Below are 12,236 nucleotides of genomic sequence, written 5' to 3' on the forward strand. Positions count from 1 at the left end.
AGGAAATCTCCACTCATCTGAAAGACAGCAGCTTAAGGAATGAAGAACTGATGTGAAATGAGAATGTTCTACACTGGGGTTAACAATGAACTCATCCCATTAGAACAATTCTTCAGGGTGGGATTGAACAAACAACAAAGAACAACGCAGCACGGGAAACAGGCCCTTCGGCCCAACGAGCCTGTGCCACCATTTTAACAATGTGCTTTCCTCCTCCACCCTTGCCCCATGTCTATGCTTATGGTACCCCCATTGGAAACCAGGTTAAGGGGAGAATAATTTAGGGACAATTTGTTACACCAATCAGCCTAACAGCACATCTTTGGGGTGTGGGAGGAAACCGGAGCACCCGGAGGAAACCCACGCAACCACAGGGAGAATGTGCAAACTCCCACAGACACCGGCCCAAATCCATGTATCTGCACAGCTAGCAGTGATAGTCACTGAGCTGTTGTGGTGCCCGTCTGCTGGTCCAGGTTTAAGCACACACATCGACACAAAGTACGAGGCCACTCTCGAAACATCCAAGAGCAGCCCACGTATGACCCACCGTGTGCATGCCCCTCGTTTGATAACAAGGTGGACCGACACACCTGTGGATTAAAAGAGAAAAACATCAACACGTGGAACAGTTGATTTCCAGGAACGTCCCGAGGCTCTGATCCTTATTTAAAACAGTCTCCTATAACCCTCAATCCCTATTTCACTCATGTGTCTATCTAAGTAAACCTTAAACAAGTCCAGCGTGCCTGCCTCCACCACCTTACTTCCGGTGCATTCTGTACCCCCACGGCCCTCTGTGTGAAAAACCTTCCTCTAGAATCCAAATTATACCTCTCCCCCCCTCACCTTAAGCCTGTGGCCCCTTGTGATTGTTGTCCCCAATCTAGGGAAAAGCCTGCCACTGTTGACTCTATCTATACCCTTCTTTATTTTATACACCTCTATCAGATCCCCCCTTAATCTCCGTCTTTCTAAGGAAAAGAGCCCCAATTTACCCAATCTTTCCTCATATCCCAGTCCTTCCATACCAGGCAGCATCCTGGTAAACCTCCTCTGCACTCTCTCCAGGGTCTCCACGTCCTTCCAGTAGTAAGGTGACCAGGACTGGACGCAGTACTCCAAATGCGTTCTAACCAATGTTCTGTACAACATTGGTTAGATGCCAGCTCTTATACTCTATTCCCCTTCCTATAAAGGCTAGCATTCCATAAGCTTTCTTCGCAACCTTCTCCACCTGGGTTGCCACCTTCAGAGACTTGTGCACTTGCACTCCCAGGTCCCTCTGCATTTCTATACTCTTAATTGGTCTACCCTTTATCATATAACTCCTCCCTGCATTATTCCTTCCAAAATGCATCACCTCGCATTTATCAGGATTAAATTCCATCTGCCATCTATCTGCCCAATATACCAGCCTATCTAGATCCTGCTGTGTCACCTGACAATCCTCCTTTGAACTATGAGGAGAAGCTGAATAAACTAGGCTTGTACTCGTTAGAGTTTAGAAGAATGAGGGGAGATCTCATTGAGACGTATAAGATGATGAATGGGATGGATAGGATAGAGGTGGAGAGGCTGTTCCCGCTCAGAAAGGACAGTAGGACTAGAGGGCACAGCCTCAAGATAAAGGGGGGGCGGTTTAGAACAGAGTTGAGGAGGAACTTCTTCACTCAAAGGGTGGTGAATCTCTGGAATTCTCTGCCCGTTGAAGTGGTGGAGGCTGCCTCGCTAAATATTTTTAAGACGCGGGTTGATGGGTTTTTGATAAGCGAGGGGATTAAGGGTTATGGGGAGAGGGCGGGAATGTGGAACTGAGACACGACAGATCAGCCATGATCTTATTGAATGGCGGGGCAGGCTCGAGGGGCTAGATGGCCTACTCCTGCTCCTATTTCTTATGTTCTTATGTTCTCCTCGCTATCCGCCAATCCTGCCATCTTGGTGTCATCTGCAAACTTGCTGATCACACCACGTACGCCCTCTTCCAAGTCGTTTATATATTTTACGAATAGAAGAGGTCCCAGTACTGAGCCCTGCGGCACACCACTGGTGACAGACCTCCAGCTAGAAAAGGACCCTTCCACTACTTCTGTCTCCTGTTGCCTAGTTAGTTTTCAATCCATCTAGATACCTGGCCTTGTATCCCATGCGCTTTAACCTTTTCAACCAGCCTACCATGAGAGACTTTGTCAAACGCCTTACTGAAATCCAGATAGACGACATCAACGGCTCGTCCTTCGTCAACCGTTTTTGTCGCCTCCTCAAAAAATTCTACCAGATTTGTAAGGCAAGACCGACCTCCCCTTAAAGACTTGCTGCGTATCCCTAATCAGATCGCAACGCTTCAAATGCTTATACATCCTATCCCTAAGAATTTTTTCCAACAACTTGCCTATCACTGACGTCAAACTCACCGGCCTATAGTTACCAGGGTTATCCCGACTGCCCTTTTTAAACAACGGTACCACGTTCGCTATCCTCCAGTCCTCTGGGACCTGTGTCCAAAAAAGAGACAAAGATTCGCGTCAGAGGCCCAGCAATCTCATCCCTCACCTCCCTAAGCAGCCTGAGATAAATACCATCAGGCCCCGGAGATTTATCAGTTTTTATGCTGCCTAAAAACCCTAACACTTCCTCCCTCGTAATGGATATTTCCTTCAACTGGTCTACAGCTCCCTCCAAGACATTACAAGACACCAAACCTTTCCTTTGTGAATACTGACGCAAAGTATTCATTCAGGATCTCCCCCATTCCCTTGGACTCTGTGCATAGTTCCCCTCCTTTGTCCCTAAGGGAACCGATTTTCCCTCTAACCACCCTTTTGTTCCTAATATACGAGGAAAATGCCTTTGGATTTTCCTCAATCCTATCAGCCAAAGCCATTTCATGCCCTCTTTTCGCCCTTCTAACTCCCCGGCTGAGCTCCCTCCTGCTCTCTCTCTATTCCTCCCTTCTTGCTCTCCCTTCCTAGTCCTCAACTCCACCCACAGCGACTCAATCCCTAACTCCTCTATATTATCCTCCCTCTGCACCGCTGTGATGTGCTCCTTAACTAACAGCGCCACCCCACCACCTCTCTTCAACCCTCCTCTGTCACACCTAAAACACTTATACCCAGGAACGTTCAGCTGCCAGTCCTGCCCTTCCTTTAACCACGTCTCCGTCACTGCCACCACATCTAAATTTCTCACGAACATCAAGGCCCTAAGTTCATCCGTTTTACCCGTTACACTCCTCACATTGAAACAGACGCAGTCCAACCCACCAGGCCCACTCAGATCCTCATTTCCCTGGATAATTTTCCTTTCAACCAAACCTACCCTGTCACCCAACTCGCTCCCGATCCCAGTGCCTACTGAGCTGTCAGTCTCATCCCCACTCCCCGCACCCCCCCCCCCCCCCCCCCCCCATTAGTTTAAACCCTGAAACAGGGTCAGTGTGAAAAGGCTGCTTCCTGGGGATCTTATTGAAACATATAAGATGATTAGAGGTTTAGATAGGGTGGATAGTGATAGCCTTTTTCCTCTGATGGAAAAATCTAGCACGAGGGGGCATGGCTTTAAACTAAGGGGGGGTAGTTATAGGACAGATGTCAGGGGTAGGTTCTTTACCCAGAGGGTGGTGAGGGTTTGGAATGCCCTGCCTGCTGCAGTTGTAAATGCGCCTAGTTTGGGGGCGTTTAAGAGGTCTGTGGACAGGTTTATGGACGAAAAGGGATTGGTTTAGGTTAGTGGGTCATTGTTGTTGTTTTTTTTAACTGGTCGGCGCAACATCGTGGGCTGAAGGGCCTGTTCTGCGCTGTAGTGTTCTATGTTCTATGTTTTTGTTCTATGTTCACCACCCCCCACAAGCTGGAGACTCTGTTTGGGGGTGGGGCGGGGGGGGCGGGGGGAGAGTCATCTCAGGACAGGGGTCAGTCATTTAGGATTAATGTGGTCAGGAATTTCTCCATCCGGCAGCTGATGAATCTTTGGAATTCTCTCCAGCCCCAGAGAGCCGGGAATGGTCACTCACTGAGGATATTCAGGACAGAGGCATTTCTTTCTGGCCATTGAGGGAATCATGTTGTAAAGACAGGAACATGGAGGCTGTGGGAAGCTCAGTCCTGATCATAATGACTGGGGAACGGGCTGAAGGGCCTCATCTGGTTAGCAGTGTTGCTATGCAACCTCAGCCCTTGCTGCAAGGAGAGATCATTAGCACAAGACCAGAATTAACAGGGAAGGGATTCAATAAAAGCTTCAGTTAACAGGAAAAGGAGCTACAAGTTCTCAGGAATTAGGAGCAGGGAAATAGCACAGTTTGGAATCAGGGAGCCTTTTATTCCAATGACTGGGAAAGTGGGAAGTGTGGAGTTCCTCTTTAGTCCAATCCATCTCAACTCCCATTTCATTCAGATTCAACCCATTTCTATTCAACTGGACTGAAACTCAACCCTCAGTTGAGTTGATCTGAATGAGGGGGAAATCAAACTGAAAAATCCTCAAAATAGGAAAAGCTGGGAGGAAGCAAAGAGAAGCTTCCAGAACAATGGGGTTGGAGAGACTCAGACCAGTGAAAGTCAAATCCTGAATAGAAAGCTAGTTTGGCCTTTAGAAAGCAGGAGACAGCTATCTCCTCAATATCAATGAGATCTGACCAAGTGTTGGAGTGAAGAGTGGGGAACAACCTCCAGCCCCAGCTCAGAGGCAGAGTTTGAGGATTCACATTCCCTGCAATCTGCTGCCACACTCATGGAGCCCATAGTCAAAAGAGGACAGTGTGGTTCTGAGAGTAGATCCTGGTTGGCCGACAACCTGCTGTCCCCAGGGTCAGATCAGCAGCTTTAACCAGGTGCCTGGTTCCAAATAAATCCAGCTGGACCCTGAGCAGCAGCTTGTCCTCTCCACACTGCACCCTCACACTCTGCACTGGAGACACACCTTGACCCTCAGACACACGCAAATGGGAATCAAAGGGAGGCCCAGGAGGAGGGAGTGTCTGAGGCCTCGGGGTGGCTTTGACTATTCCCCATGGAAACTGTTGCCACGTATCAGAGCAACAAACAGCTCCAACTAACACCAGCACTGGGAAGAAACCCCTCACTCCAAAATCCCCCATCATAGCAAACAACTCAAGCATCCCTTCAGGCACCAAGTAACACCTTTTATACACACAGCCCACACTCAGCTGACAGCAATTTACACACACACACCCCCCGGGGCTTTTTTGATCGATCTTGCGGGTCGAACCAATTAAACAAACTTAAATTACGTTCAGACAAAGAAAAAGGGGGCAGCTCCCCAAAAGGAGGGGGAACGGCCCGAACAGAAACAAAAGGTACAAAGGAAACTTAAAGCACGTCAAAACCCCTTATTGGGGTCTATAAGGCACCTCAGCCCCTGCGGTGCCCAACGGGCACGGAAGGCCTCGACAGTGCCCGTGGACACCGCGTGCTCCCTCTCCAGGGACACCCGGCCGCGAACGTAGCCGCGGTAGAGGGGCAGGCAGTCGGGACGGACGGCCCCGTCGATCGCCCGCTGCCTGGACCTGCCGATGGCGCGTTTCGCCAGGCCCAGGAGCAGGTTCACGAGGAGGTCGGCGTCCCGACCCTCCCCTCTCCGCACCGGGTGTCCGTAGATCAGGAGCGTGGGACTGAAATGCAAACAGAACATCAATAAAAGGTTCTTCAGAAAATCAAAAAGGGAGTGCAATCTATAACACAAAACGTAGACGTGGTCCACGGACTCCACAAGGCCACAGAAAGAGCAGTCTCGGGAGCCCGTGAGCCAGTGAATCCTACTGTTGCACGGCACCGCCGCGTGCAGCACCCTCCACCCCAGGTCCCCGAGGTCATTGGGGGAGATCCCTCCGTAGAGGGACCTCCATCGGGGACCTCCGCCGCCCGGCGGCAACAAGGCCCGCCAAGGTGTGTCCGGGCGACGGGCGAGGGAGTGGTAGCGGAAGGTGTGCAGCAGCAGCCCGTACAGGAAACGCCTCCGCGCGCTGGAAAAGGGCACGGAGGACATTCCCGCGAGGCGGCTCGCGCTGTGGGGCACCTGACCCGGGGAGGGGGGTCTCGGCTTCGGGCCAATGTGGAATTCCGTCCGAACAGGGGAACGCTCGGACGGGATCCCACCGCACGCCCGAGCCGCCTCGAGCTGGCGTGTGTTTTCGGGGCCCAGCACGACCGTCCTAAGGTCTTGGATGGCTTTGGCCGCGCGCCGGACGGACACCCCCGCGCGCTCAGCCAGCACGCCAGGGTTCATCCAGCCCGCTCCTCCGCCGTCCAGCACGTCCCCGATCCTGGTCACCCCGGCCTCCACAGCCTCCCTCTCCGTCAGCCACCTGAAGTTATACGGCTGGAGGTGCGGATTCCTGAGCAACGGCTCTCGCACGAGGGCCGCTACTCCTGACGGGGGAGAAAAAAGAACAAAAAACAAAGAACAAAACAGCCCGGGAAACAGGCCCTTCGGCCCAACAAGCCCGCGTCGCCATTTTGACATTATGGGTCCCCCGTCCACCCATGACCCTTGTCTATGTTTATGGCATTCCACATTGAGGGAAGACTAATTTAGGGAAAATTTGTTGCACCAATCAGCCTGACAGCACATCTTTGGGGTGTGGGAGGAAACCGGAGCACCCGGAGAAAACCCACGCAAGCACGGGGAGAATGTGCAAACTCCCACAGACACCGGCCCAAATCCATGTATCTGCACAGCAAACAGTGATAGTCACTGAGCTGTCGTGTTGCCCAGTATCTGGTCCAGTTTAAGCCTACACTAACGACGTGAAGTACTAGGCTACTCTCGAAACAACCAAGAGCAGCCCCAGTACGACCCATCGCGTGTATGCCCCTCGTTGGACAACAAGGCAGACTGAAGCACCTGTGGATTAAAAGAGAAAAACATCAATAACATCCACATCCTTATACACACATTCAAGGGAATCCCCAGAAGCTCAAAAGTAAAACAAGTGAGCCAGAAAATATGTTGGAAGGTCCATAGGAATCAATTGATTCCCGGGGACGTCCCAAGGCTCCTGAACCTTATTTAAAACAATCTCCTATATCCCCCCATCTCCAACCCACTCGTGCCTGTCTAAGTTACTCTTAAACAACTCCAGCGTGCCTGCCTCCACCACGTTGCTTGGCAGAGCATTCCATACCCCCACTACCCTCTGTGTGAAAAACCTCCCTCTAATATCTGTGTTATACCTCTCCCCCCTCACCTTAAGCCCGTGGCCCCTCGTACTGTGCGTTTCTAACATAGGAAATAGCTTACCACTGTTTACTCTATCTATACCCTTCATAATCTTATATACCTCTATTAGATCTCCCCTCAGTCGCCGTCTTCCTTGGGAAAACAGCCCCAATTTGCACAATCTTTCCTCATAACCCAGTCCCTCCATACCAGGCAGCATCCTGGTAAACCTCCTCTGCACTCTCTCCAGAGGCTTCACATCCTTCCGGTAGTAAGGCGACCAGAACTGGACACAGTACTCCAAATGCAGCCTAACCAACGTTCTGTACAACTGCAGCATTAGACTCCAGCTCTTATATTCTATACCCCTTCCTATAAAGGCTAACATACCATAGGCTTTCTTCACAACCTTCTCCACTTGTACTGCCACCTTCAAAGACTTGTGCACTTGCACCCCCAGGTCCCTCTGCGTTTCTGTACTCATTATAGGCTTACCCTTTATCATATAGTTCCCCCCTACATTATTCCAGCCAAAATGCATCACCTCACATTTATCCGGATTAAATTCCATCTGCTATTTATCTGCCCAATATACCAGCCTATCAATATCCCGCTGTATTGCCAGACACTGCTCCTCACTGCCCGCCAATCCAGCCATCTTGGTGTCATCAGCAAATTTGCTGATCACACCACCTACTCCCTCTTCCAAGTAATTTATATTACAAAGAGAAGAGGTCCCAGTACTGAGCCCTGCGGCACACCACTAGTGACAGACCTCCAACTAGAAAAGGACCCTTCCACTACTACTCTCTGTCTCCTCTTAGCAAGCCAGTTCTCAATCCATCTAGATACCTGTCCTTGTATCCCATGAGCCTTAATCTTTTCTACCAACCTACCATGAGAGACTTTGTCAAACGCCTTACTGAAATCCATATAGACGACATCAACGGCTCGTCCTTCATCGACCGTTTTTGTCACCTCCTCAAAGAATTCTACCAGATTCGTAAGGTAAGACTTCCCCTTTACAAAGCCATGCTGCGTATCCTTAATCAGATCGCAATGCTCTAAGTGCTCATACATCCTATCCCTAAGAATCCTCTCCATCAACTTGCCTACCACTGATGTCAAACTCACTGGCCTATAGTTACCCGCGTTATCCCTACTGCCCTTTTTAAACAACGGTACCACGTTTGCTATCCTCCAGTCCTCTGGGACCTCACCTGTGTCCAAAGAAGAGACAAAGATTTGCGTCAGAGGCCCAGCAATCTCATCCCTCGCCTCCCTAAGCAGCCTGGGATAAATGCCATCGGGCCCCAGAGATTTATCAGTTTTAATGCTACCGAAAAGCCCTAACACTTCCTCCCTCTCTGGATAGGTTTATGGACGAAAAGGGATTGGTATAGGCTAGTGGGTCATTGTTTTTGTAACTGGTCGGCGCAACATCGTGGGCCGAAGGGCCTGTTCTGCGCTGTAATGTTCTATGTTCTATGTTCTATGTTCTATGTTCCCTCGTAATTGATAGTTCCTTCAATTGGTCTACCGCTCCCTCGATGACTGTACCAGACATCAAGCCCCTCTCCTTCGTGAATACCGACGCAAAGTATTCATTCAGGATCTCCCCCATTTCCTTGGACTCTAAGCACAATTCCCCTCCTCTGTCCCTGAGGGGACCAATTTTTCCCCTAGCCACCCTTTTGTTCCTAACATAGGAGTAAAACACCTTTGGATTTCCTTAATCCTACCTGCCAAAGCCATTTCATGCCCCCTTTTTGCCCTCCTAACTCCCCTTTTGAGATCCCTCCTACTCTCTCTGTATTCCTCCAATACTCTCTCCGTTCCCAGTTGCTTAGACCTGACATACGCCTCTTGTTTCTTCCTGACCAAGTCTTCAATATCCCTCGTTATCCACGGCTCTCTAATCCTACATTTCCCATCCTTCCTCCTAACCGGCACATGCCTTTCCTGCACCTTTTGCAGTTTTCCCTTGAAAGACTCCCACATACCTAACATGGACTTGCCCTCCAACAGCCTATCCCAGTCTGTATCCCTAAGCTCCTGCCTAATCCGGCTGTATCTAGCCTTCCCCAGTTTAGCACCCTCCCCTTAGGACAGCTCTCGTCTTTTTCCATTAGTATCCTAAAGTAGACAGAGTTGTGGTCACTGTTAGCCACATGTTCACCTACTGCAACCTCAACCACCTGACCCGGTTCATTGCCCAGAACTAAATCTAGTATAGCCCCCTCTCTAGTCGGGCTATCTACATACTGCTCCAAGGACCCTTCCAATACACGTCTTACGAATTCCTCCCCGTCCAAACCCCCAGCTCTCGGCACCTTCCAATCCACCCCAGGGAGATTAAAATCTCCCAAAACAACAACCCTGTTCTTCCTACACTTGTCCAAAATGTCTCCACATATACCCTCTTCCACTGCCCACGGGCTGTCAGGCAGCCTGTAGTACACCCCTAGCATCGTAATCGCTCCCTTCCTATTCCTCAACTCCACCCACAGAGACTCAATTCCTAACCCCTCTATATTATCCTCCCTCTGCACCGCTGTGATGTGCTCCCTAACTAATAGCGCCACTCCCCCTCCTCTTTTCGACCCTCCCCTGTCATGCCTAAAACACTTATACCCAGGAATATTTCGCTGCCAGTCCTGCCTTTCCTTTAACCATGTCTCCGTCACTGCCACCACATCTAAATTCCTCGCAAGGCGACCGCGTTCCAGACGGTGAGGAGGTCCTGGTGAAAGCCGGGCAGCTCCCGCAACGAGGTCGGAACGCGCCCCAGATTGATGTGCAGGAGCTGCAGGTTGTAATTGAGGCCACGCCAAGAGGAGCTCCTCAATCCGGCTCCCTTGTGGCTCCTGTCTGAACTGTAAGAAATCTCACAACAGGCCCTGTTGGACTGTAACCTGGTGATGTGAGACTTCTTACTGTGTTTACCCCAGTCCAACGCTGGCATCTCCACATCATGTCTCAGCTGAGGCAGCTGTTTGTGTGCTCCAGATGTTAATTCTCTACAGGCAAGCGCCTCCTTGTGGGGGAGGTGAGGTGGTGCCACAGGCTGTGGATTTTGGTTAGAGATAGCTTGATGCCTTTCTGAAAGCTCAACCTCACTGAGGGCGGCACAGTAGCACAGTAGTTAGCACTGCTGCTTCACAGCTCCATGGACCTGGGTTCGATTCCTGGCTCGGGTCACTGACTGTGTGGAGTTTGCACATTCTCCTTGTGGCTGCATGGGTTTCCTCCGGGTGCTCCAGTTTCCTCCCAAAGATGTGCGGGTTAGGCTGATTGGCCATGCTAAAATTGCCCCTTAGTGTCTTGAGATGTGTCGGTTAGAGGGATTAGCAGGTGAAATATGTAGAGATGTGGGGGTAGGGCCTGGGTGGGATTGTAGCCAGAGCAGACTCAATGGACCCAATGGCCTCTCCCTGTCCTGTTCCCCCTCGGGAGACCTTGGCACCAGGGCCCCGCATTTCACAAATGACACCAAATCACATTGGCGAGACCCCCGGCTGTGGGGGTGGGTGGAGAGAGGGTGCCAGCTGAATGGGCTGTCCATCCACCAATCTATGACAGTGAGGGGTTTGGTATGGTTATCAAGCTGACACTCTCTCTGAGCGGGTATCCAATCGGGGCTGGCAAGGCAAGCAGGGAGAATCCAAAACTCTCCCACACCCGGCGCGGATCCCGATTTGGATCCAATGCTGTATTCAGTGGGCCAAGGGGATTCCGACTCGCGACAAAAGGGGCCGGTGAATCCACCACACCCCCCCACCCCCCACCCCCACCCCCCACCCCCTCCACCCCCGCCACATCTGATTTCGGAAAAAGATGATTGTGCGACTTTACACAGAGAAGGCAGGGGAACGGCACGAGGTGAAGTGCTCATTTGGAGAACTGGTACGGACATGATGGGCTGAATGGTCTCAACCTGTGCTGTAACAATCTGTGATCACTTTGCCATCTCTTTCTGTCCTTCACATGGCTTCTATTTCCAGCCAGGTTTGTATCTCATTGTGTTCGGACCTGGTTACTGACCCATTGGCTGGATACAGTTTCATTCCAATGGCATCAACAGCAAAGCTGAGAGTAAATGACAGGAAGAGTCTGAGGATTCAGGAGAGACCATTTAGGATGGAGGTGAGGAGACATTTCTTCACCCAGAGAGTGGTGAGCCCGTGGAATTCATTACCACAGGAAGTAGTTGATGCCAAAACATTGAATATAGCACATGGGGGTGAATGGGAGAAAGCAGGATTAGGCTATTGAGTTGGACAATCAGCCACGATTGTAATGAATGGCACGGAACAGACTCAAAGGGCTGAATGGCCTCCTCTGCTCCTATCTTCTATGTTTCTCTGAAATACAGTCATCAATGGCTTGTAGATTTCACAGCTCAATACTCGACATGATGAGGAACGGTGTCTGCCAAGTGTTAGAGTAAATATCAGGAACAAATCACATTTACCTGTTGCTCAATATGGTTTATAGAATGAATAGGTGAATGGAGAGATCTGCCAAGGACAGTAATATTCATTCTGGCTGCTTTAAATGATATCCAGTGTAACTTGCTGCGGTCATTTCTAGTGATTATGTGTTGTGGTCATGTTAACATTATCCTGCAGCATTTTAACTGATCGGTGTCACGGTTATTGTAAGAAATATTTCCTGTTACCATTTTAAGTGATATGGACAATGATCTTTTTATGTTCTCTTCACAGTGCTGACTTTAAGAGGCAGAGTGATGAATATGTTTGGCAGCTGTTTTATGCAGAGACCCATGTTACAGGGACCAAACACTCACTGGGGTCACACACACACTATCCATGGAAACATTTGTTATATAGAACCAGACTCCTCACTGGGAAATACAGATCCTGTACACAGGGAAAACTGATACACACCAGGCAGGAACTTTATCACTGATCCCACTGGGAGGAGGAGGGGAGGGGGTAGTGGGTTGAACAGGAAAACAAGACAGGACCATTGCTGAATTTTTCCTGCTTACCCTTTCCATCATTTAATTAAAGTGACAATTACAGTAA

The sequence above is a fragment of the Carcharhinus amblyrhynchos genome, unplaced genomic scaffold, assembly GCF_965287045.1.
Source record: "Carcharhinus amblyrhynchos unplaced genomic scaffold, sCarAmb.v2.hapA scaffold_93, whole genome shotgun sequence".
NCBI lineage: Eukaryota > Metazoa > Chordata > Chondrichthyes > Carcharhiniformes > Carcharhinidae > Carcharhinus > Carcharhinus amblyrhynchos.